Source organism: Callospermophilus lateralis, chromosome 14 (genome assembly GCF_048772815.1).
Source record: "Callospermophilus lateralis isolate mCalLat2 chromosome 14, mCalLat2.hap1, whole genome shotgun sequence".
Classification (NCBI taxonomy): Eukaryota; Metazoa; Chordata; class Mammalia; order Rodentia; family Sciuridae; genus Callospermophilus; species Callospermophilus lateralis.
In genome coordinates, this window is record NC_135318.1 from 66,656,501 (window position 1) to 66,665,996 (window position 9,496).

General features: G+C 38.5%; 1 non-coding gene across 1 annotated transcript; it reads right to left on the reverse strand.

The window, feature by feature from the left end:
* Positions 1-2,348: 2,348 nt before the first annotated feature.
* Trnaa-agc (transfer RNA alanine (anticodon AGC)) lies at positions 2,349-2,421 on the reverse strand. The gene has a single exon. It is a non-coding gene; the product is annotated as a tRNA-Ala (tRNA).
* Between the last annotated feature and the right edge of the window lie 7,075 nt (positions 2,422-9,496).

Genomic DNA, 9,496 nt, shown 5'->3' on the forward strand with positions numbered 1-9,496 from the left:
GGGATTAACCTGTGTCAGTAGGCACCTAGTATCATGGTTTAGATATGACATCTCCCGTAAATAGCTCATGTGGCATTGCAGAAATGTTCAGAAATGAAATGATTAGATTACGAGAACTGTAACCTAATGAATGATTGTTCCATTTCATGCATTGGTAATTTAAATGTTTTACTGGGTGGTAACTGTAGGCAGATGGGGCATGGCATAGATCCCTGGGGACATGCCCTTGGGATTTCTATTTCATTTCTGACTCCCTGAACTCAGCTGCTTTCTTCTTCCACATCCTTTTACCAAGATGCTCTGCCTCACCTCAGGCCCAAAGCAATGAAGCTAGCCAACCATGAGTCCAAAATAAACTCCTCATCCTTTAAGTTGTTCATCTCAGGTTTTATGGTCACTGTGATTAAAAAGCTGACTAACACACCTGGATTAACAGTTAAGGACACATTAGAAATTCCCTGAGAACACAGATCTATAGGAATAAGACATAGAAAGAAGTAGGTTACAGATTTTTTTTTTAGATGAAATAAAATTGTACACCCATGCCCAGGGAAATATTTTAGCAGCTCAATTCTTCTTTACTCCATCCCATCCTTTTTTATTTAGACATCACTTTAAAAAATAGAGTCAATTTTCCCCTAAAGCATATAGTTTATAAGATTCTCCCCCCAAATTCTAATATAAATGGTTCATGACAAACTAATAAATAAACTACCCTCAAAAAAATGTTTGGATTTGATATTCTGATGATGATACAGTATGGAACTCTGGGGCCCAAACCACATGTCTCTATACATACACTTTTTTTTCCTAGTGCTAGGGATTGAACCCAGGGCTTCCTATATCCCACTTGGGCACTGTGCACTGGACCGCATCTCCAGCCAACACATCCTTGCTGTGTCCAGAAAGCTTATGCTATAAATGAATTCTAGCCTGTTCATATTCAACATCATAAAATAATTTGACCATGTTGGACAACATGAAAAATTGGAACAGAACTTAAGGGATATGAACTTGGTGGTCTAAAAATATTTTCAACTACATTTTGGTATTTAGGGAAGATTAGAGTAAAGCTTGGTACTAAATTTCTAAATAAGCTTAGGATTTGGATTTCATACTAGAGACAGACGTTCTTATCTCCATTCGGGAGCCTGGGAAAAACAACATTACCCAAATTGGAAGCAAATGCTTTTGTATCATGACAAATATGAACGTAGAAAGGCAAAAACGGTTTCTTCTTCAAAAGGCTGGAACTTTATGTTGTTACGAAAATTGAGACAATTTAGGAAACGGTTGTAAAATAGAGAAATGCTAAGTCACTAGTGGACTACATCAGCAAGTGGTTCCAAAGAGGTTATGGGGATATTTCTAAAGATTAACTTAATCCCTGTGGCTAAGATATTTTTAGTCATAATTTTCTTTTCTTTCCCTCTCCAAATGCTATCTGTCTTTCAAAGTCTGGTTGAAGAGTTCCGTGTTCAGAAGAAAGTTTTCTCCTGAGCATTCCAGGCCACTCTGGTGTCCCCCTCCCTTCTGCCCACACACTGCACTATCCTGATAACGTTTGGTAACCTCTATTCTTATTCCTTAGATCTCATGTCTAAGGATCAAAGCATATTGATGTCAGGAACTGGGTCTTGCGTGTGTGCATGCATGTTGCCCAGTTGTTATTTTGTGCCATGAAGTGTATCTTGATTCAGGAGTCAGGTGGGGTGGGTCTAAGCCCCATTGCTGCCATGTGACACCTGTTTGACCTTGAACAAGGCACTTAGATTCTCAGCTCCTTCCTCCACGACATAAGAACAGTAGGGACAGAAGACCTACTGTCTCCCCTCATCAGCAAGATGTGAAGATTAAAAAAACACATTATGAATAGAATCACATAACTGATTATAGTTTCCATGATGTAAGGTTTTGATAGCATGCTTGGTAGCGTGTCAAAGGGAAAAATCTTAAGAAAATGTGTCAAAAACTTTAAATTGCTACAAAAGATGCAAAAGTTGGGGGCATATCTTTCCAGTGTCATACAGCAGTATCGTATAGTAGATCATCCAATATTATTCCTAAGAGAATACATCTGCGTTTATGCTATTTACTATCCCTGTTTCTCCAATTATAAGCATCTTGTATGTATTATTACGGTAGTTTTATAATTAGTGACTCAATGTTGATACATTATTATTGATTAACTTCATTCTTTTTTAAAACAAATTTATTTTCTAGTTATAGGTGGACACAATATCTTTATTTTGTTTTTATGTGGTGTTGAGGATTGAACCCAGTGCCTCACGCATGCTAGGTGAGCGCTCTGCCTCTGAGCCACAATCCCAGCCCTTGTATTTATTTTTATGGGGTGCTGAGGATTGAACCCAGGGCCTCGCACATGCTAGGTGAACGCTCTACCACTGAGCTACAACCCCAGCCCCGATTAACTTCATTCTTAAATGACTCTATAGAGGCAGCCCTCGCATGCTCTTTGAACATTCCCATCTTATTGACAATTCACTTATGAGTTAACTAATTTTTGTTATTTGTAGGACATACACTTAAAAAATACTCTCTGAAATAGAAGACTAAGCCTTTGGAAGATAAATTACTCAAGTAACACAGCGGGAAAGAACCAAGGAGAGAGAAGATGTCTCCTTGGGTCTAGATTTATAGGTGGCACCATACTCTTGAAGCATAAACTGCCTTCACAGGGGTGAAGGCTATGGCTGATTCAAAGAAGCAGTTTAGCTCATGGAGCCAGAAACATGTCCCATCTGCCTACAGTTACCACCCAGTTACATGCCCAGTTGTCATGCCTATGGTGGTATGCTTCTTTGAGGCATTAGTGACCTGTATGTTAACATTGTCTCATAATAATATGTCTATATCAATAATCTTAATTATTCTTAGCTGTTTAATATAATCTGTTAAAAATCAATATATATTCTATACATAGTGACTGAGTCCAGGGGGCAATAAGAGTCACCCATTACTCCTCAACCAGTAACTTTTGCTTTTATAAATCCAGTATGTTGCTGTTCCCTCCTTTATTTCTAACTTGGCCTCTCAGTTTTCTTCATTCTCTTGGATACTCCCCACCTGATTATAGGAAGTGGCTCTCTCACCTTGGTTTAAGCTCTTGACTTTGTCATCCCAGGAACCCTCCTCAGCTTCTTCTGATTCTTACTGGCCTAGTGTTTGGCCTAAAATATGATTCTGGGTGCTGGAAACTGCTGAGTCCGTGACTCAAAAAAGGGACAGGAGAGAGCAAGAGCTAAGAATTCAAAGAAATGTAAAGAGTGCCATTCTCCTGCATTTATTTCTTATTTCTTGCCCTGCTTCTACAGTCACCAGTACTTCTCCTTGCTCAAAACCAGGAGCTCACGGTGCGAATCAAATCTGCCTGGACCTATAACAGTCAGCCAGTCATCCTGCTAAAAGCCAACTGTGCAAAATCCTGTCCCAGGAAAAAGCCTATTAGAAAGGCAAAAATAACATTGGACATTTAATAAAAGACAAAACGACCATGATAGAAGTAGACGAAAGACAGGCTGAGCTTACCTGAGCAAAAAGGAAAAAAAAATAACTGAACTAGATTCTCTGGCACAGTTGACAACTCAGCAGAATGTGGAAGTTAAAGATGACCTTTCAGCGAGGTCAAGAAGAAATTTATGTCCTGATTTTGCCAATTATTATATATTGAACTTGAGCAAGTTGCTAAATTTTTTTCTGGGCCTCAGTTATATCATAAGTAAAATGGAAAAAGCGGTACCTATCTCATAAAGCTATTTAGAGGATTAACTGTGCTGATGTAGTAAAGCTCTTTGATGCTGAGTAACACATCATATCAACAGTGTTTTAAGTTGTCTCTTCATAGACCTGTCATCCTCTCTGAACCTCAGACATCTTACTTCTCCACCAAAGATAATAATATTGTCTTGACTGCAACCCTGTGTTCTTAAAAGGGTCCCTCAGAAGCTGTCAATGTCAAGTGAGGGTTGGGGGACGATGATAGTGTCATTAAGTCATTACACTGAGAAGTAACTTAGATTATTTATTTTACATAAACGGAATAAATTTGAGAGCAGATACATGGAAAATTTATATCAATTTTAAAATTGAGACACTTGTAGAATATGTTTCATATATAGTGCTCACCTAAGGCTATGCCATCTCTCTCTCTCTCTCTCTCTCTCTCTCTCTCTCTCTCTCATAGCTGATACCCTGACAGAACAGCATACTAATAATTCCTGGTTTCAAAACTTACACTGTCAGGTCAAACATACTATGATGTATGGCTTGCTTTCATGTATTGGTTTATATCTAATTCAAAATTAGTGTCACCCAGCTCAGAAATGGGAAGTGGATAGAAATTTCTATAGGATAGCACTGTTTGAAGGGGGTGAAATGTGATGCAATCAGGATCCAGGCAGGATGCAAAGAGTCATCACTCAGGATGCAGGGATTGAGGGAATCACTAAATAGGGTAATCATGAATGGATGCTAAATTTGTTCTTGCTCTGAGGCCATGGGCAGAATTCTGGGAATCAGACTGGGTATGCAATTGCTAAGAGCCTACAGTATTCTAGCCTTGATAAGTTAAAGAGCAAAACTTGTCCTTTTCTTTGCCAGGGTGTATGTATATGCTACATTTCCACACAATGGCAGAATGGTTTTTATGTCTTGAACACTAATCTAAAAGTTACTACATCTACTAGAGCAGTGATTTTAAACAAGGGGTGATTGTATCTGAGGACACATGTGGTAATGTCTGGACACTGCTGGCACATCTAGATTGTAGAGTCCAGAACAGTGACTAAATATCCTTCATGGGACAAGTTTTATCTGGACCAAAATGTCCATAAGGTTGAGATTGAGAAGACTATACTGAGTGAGTAGTAACCAATCCTTCCCTTCTCTACGGACACAACTGGCATAGAAAAAACAATAAAAAGCAGATAGCATACAATTTAGAGCTCAAGAAAGGAGAAGTGAGCCAGGTGTGGTGGTGCACACCTATAATCCCAGTGGCTCGGGAGATTGAGGCAAGAGGATTGTGAGTTCAAATCCAGCTTCAGCAAAAGGGAGGTGCTAAGCAACTCAGTGAGACTCTGTCTCTAAATAAAATACAAAATAGGCCTGGAGATGTGGTTCAGCAGCCAAGTGCCCTGAGTTCAATCCCTCGTACAAAAGAAAGGAAAAGTGACCAGGAGGTTCCAAAACTTTAAACATGGAAGCCAGTAGTTCACAGAAATTATGGAGAGAAACAAAATGCAGAAATACAGTAATAAAAGCTGTACATAAAATAAATGCTGAACACTTGTTAAAGATAATTGTAAATTTTTACAAAGAACACAACATGATACAAAAGTGACATCCCATAACAAACAGGTGTGAAACAGATGCCACGTGAGAAAGAAAAATCTACAGAATTTAACAATGCAAGAAGATCCAAGGCCAGCCAGATTATTATTACTTTTTTATGAGGAGAGAACTGAGGGCATGCTGCACAAAGCTCACATTACCATGGACTTCCACAGTTGGTACTGTAGAAGATTAAATATGATTGCAAATTCTTTACTCTCCTTCCTTTAAGAGAAGGGATCCATGTCACCTCTAAACATTGGGAGGCCTTTGTGACTGTTTGATCAACAGAATACAGTTTCTCAGTTCAAGCCATAAGAGAGTGATACCTAATACTTTCTACTTCTCAGAGCACTTTTATTGGGAGCCCAAATCTGCCCTGAACAAATTCTAATGTATTCTGGGAACCCCATGCTGGAAAAGTCTCATGTAAGAACTCTGGGCAATGGCACTCCATGGGTAGACAATCTTCTACCCATCCATACCAAGATGGCAGGCAATTGAATGAGGCTGTCTTCCAGACCAAACAGCTGATACCAGGGAATAACCTTTGTAGACACATGAAAAGAAATGGCCAGCTGAGTTATGCCTAAATTCCTGATTTACAATATTGTGAGATATAATAAAAAATATGATGTTGAATGCACTGTTTGGAGTATATATTATATAGCACTGCATAAAAAGAAAAATTATTTTATTGTTTTTACAAAATACCATTTTAAAGAACTCTTCTCTAGATATTTCTATAGAGATGAGATAGAGATATATAGATAGATAGATAGATAGATAGATAGATAGATAGATAGATAGATAAATGGAATGAATGCTGCCTGAGTGTGACAGATTCTTGGGCGAGAAAAGAAAACAGCAAGCAAACATTCTACTTTATAGATTGTTTATTTCAATGGAGGTTATCTTTAGATTACAGAATTATAGCACAGCTTGTGGAAAAGGGAATAGCTTGTAACCTAGAGATAAGACTGAAAAAACAGAATTTAGTTCCTATAGTGTCTGGCAACGTGGCCACCTAAGTCAAATCTGGGTTAGAATTCTTTGTCGCTTAGGCAGACTAATTTGGAAACTTGTTAATTACAAAGATTTTCATTATTGTATTCTTTGTAATTCTGTCCTTTCAATCTATAAATTTTCCATATCCTGACTTGATCATCATTTATCCTTGGGGGAGAAAAAGACAAAAGTAAACCATTCTTGGTTTTTGTTTTTGTTTTTTTTTCCTTTTGGGTACTGAGAATTGAACTCAGGGGCAACCAACCACTGAGCCACATCCCCAGTCCAATTTTGTATTTTATTTAGAGACAGGGTCTCACTGAGTTGCTCTGAGCCCTGCTAAGTTGCTGAGGATGGCCTTGAACTCGTGATCCTCCTGCCTCAGCCTCCCAAGCTGCTAGGATTACAGGCATGTACCCCCGCACCCTGCTAATTCTAGTACTTGTCAAGTGTTCAAAGAAGAGGTGTTTCTCTAGTTTGTTGGTACTGATGAATAAATTAATCATACTCCGGGTGGCTGTTAGGAGAGAGAAAGAGAGAAAGAGCCAATGCTAGATTATGGGAGGTGAGGAACTAAGGCAGCCAAAGAGGTATAAGCATGAATGTAACTATGAATAACAGTCTTTTTTCCATTTTGGCCCACCCCTTGCAATAGCCCCATGTCTTTGATATACCCTGGTTTTATCCACTGGAGATGTCTAAAAAAAAAGTTTATTCAAAATCACATTCCCTGTGTCCTGATTACTGTTTATATCATTTAATATTTCAATTATATCCTATGGAACAGTCCTTTTAAAGCATGAGGCCCATAACGGAACTGGACAGTACATAGAGCAGCATTATTATCTTTCATCTTTTTGGCCACAAAACAACTTTTAATGAAGTATAATATAGTCTAGGCTTTTATGTAATTGGCACATTATTAACAAATAGTAATGAAAGCTACCTTGTACTTCCACACCATGTTATTGCCCCTCCCAAGATATACAGGAATCTGGAAGGATATCTGCATCTGTGGGGACACTTCTGGAGGACAGATGTTTGGTGGGCAGCTGTAATAAGACCAAACTCCAACCGTAGACACACTCAGTCAATTCTGAAGGTTAGTTATTTCAGCATTCCATGACTTTCAATTGCACCAAAAGATAGAAAAGGAATAATTTGAAAAACAAGTGGAAGAGGGGTTCATGACTCTCCTAATCAGGCATGTCTAGAGGTAAGCAAATTTGTTTATTCACTTAGATGTAATTATGCAGAAGAAGAAATGTAGGAAAGAATAAGTCAGCAATGCAACTCAAGCAAGTCAACATTAAACAGAATGAAGCTGGGCAAGGTGGTGCACTCCTTTAATCCCTGTGGCTTGGGAGGCTGAGGCAGGAGGATCATAAATTTAAGGACAGTCTCAGCAATTTAGCAAGGTTTAAGTCATTTAGGGAGTTCCCTATCTCAAAATAAAAAATAAAAAGGGTTGGGCATATGACTCAGTGATAAAGCGCCCCTGGGCTCAATCCCCCAAGAAAAAAAAAAGGAAGGAAGGAAGGAAGAGAGGGAGGAAGGAAGGAAGGGAGGGAGGGAAGGAGGGAGGGAAGGAGGGAGGGAGGGAGGGAGGGAAGGGAAGGGAAGTAAGAAAGAGAAAATGGGAATCTCTTATTTGAATGAAAAGGGCAGCTTGTAGTCAACTGAAATCTTGTTTCACCTACCATGTTTAGGTTTGTTAAAGGCAATTTAAAAAAAGAAAGAAAGCTTATTGCTGCTGCTTTCTCTTTATGGCCCAAAATGAAAACATTAAAATAAAACTGTAAAGTGCACTTATTGAATAAGAGTGGATGATTAGTAATGGATACTTAAAAGGCCCCAAAGTCTCTATCCAGTAGGGAGTCACAGAAGGTGAACACCTGCATGGACTTCTGTGTGTGCAGGCAATAGCCATCTCTATCCACTAGCAATGCAAATATTCATGGATTCTACCATTATTATCTTTGTCCATTTTTACAGCTAAGCAAGATAGCTAGGAATGAGTAATTTTTAAAAATATATATATATATTTTTAGTTGTAGATGGACACAATACCTTTGTTTATCTTTATGTGGTGCTGAGGATTGAACCCAGGCTCTCACACATGCTAGCTGAGTACTCTACCACTGAGCCACAACCCCAGCCCCAAACAGAGTAATTTTTAAAGAACAGAGATATCTTTCCTCATGGTTATTGAGAATGGGAGTTCAAGATTAAGATGTCATAGGTTCAGTTCTCTGGTGAGGGCTGCATTCTCCAGAGGATCTGTAGGGGAATGTTTCTCACCTGGTGAACACAGAAAAGCAATCCAGTGAAGACACACTGAAACCTCTTTCATAAGGACCTCAATCCCATTCTCATGGAAGGAGCCTTCATGGTCCAATCACCACTTAAAAGGCCTCACCTCTTCATACTGTCATTTGGGGACACCTAGATTTTTGAAGAGACGCCTTCAAACTATAACAATCATGAATGCAAATCCTATACTAGAAGATTTGTTTGAATATTTGCCTTCTTTGTGAAATCTTACCTCATCTACAGATGCTTCTCCATTTATAATGAGGTTATGTCCTACTAAACCTAACCTAAATTGAAAATATAATAAGTCAAAAGTGTGTGCAATACACCTAACCTACTTTACACCATAGTAGGCATGATTACTTCAAAATTGAAGTACAGTTTTCATTGAGTGCATCTCTCTCATCATTATAAAGCTGAAAAATCCGTGCAGACATAAGTCAGGGATCGTCTGTATTCTAAAAACTTAACACTATAAAGGTGCCAAGGAAATAAAGAATAAAGATGTTTCCCTGGTTCAAAAGCATTCACTTTGTGTTTGGAGATTCTAATGAGAACTTTAGGCCTCCACATGGAGGCATTGATAATAAGCATGTTAGCACAGGTGACTCATGGTGGGGCTCATTGATCATATAGACTTGTTATAATGCCTGTGTGGGAAAGTTGTAAGATTGATGATCTACCACACTTATTAAAACCATAACCTTTAAATAGGTTTAAACCTTACAATGTAACCAAGTATATCCAATGAGACCAACATCTCCTGAAACATTTTATGAACTACATTTGTTTTAGTCAGCTTTTTCGCTGCTGTGACTAAAGG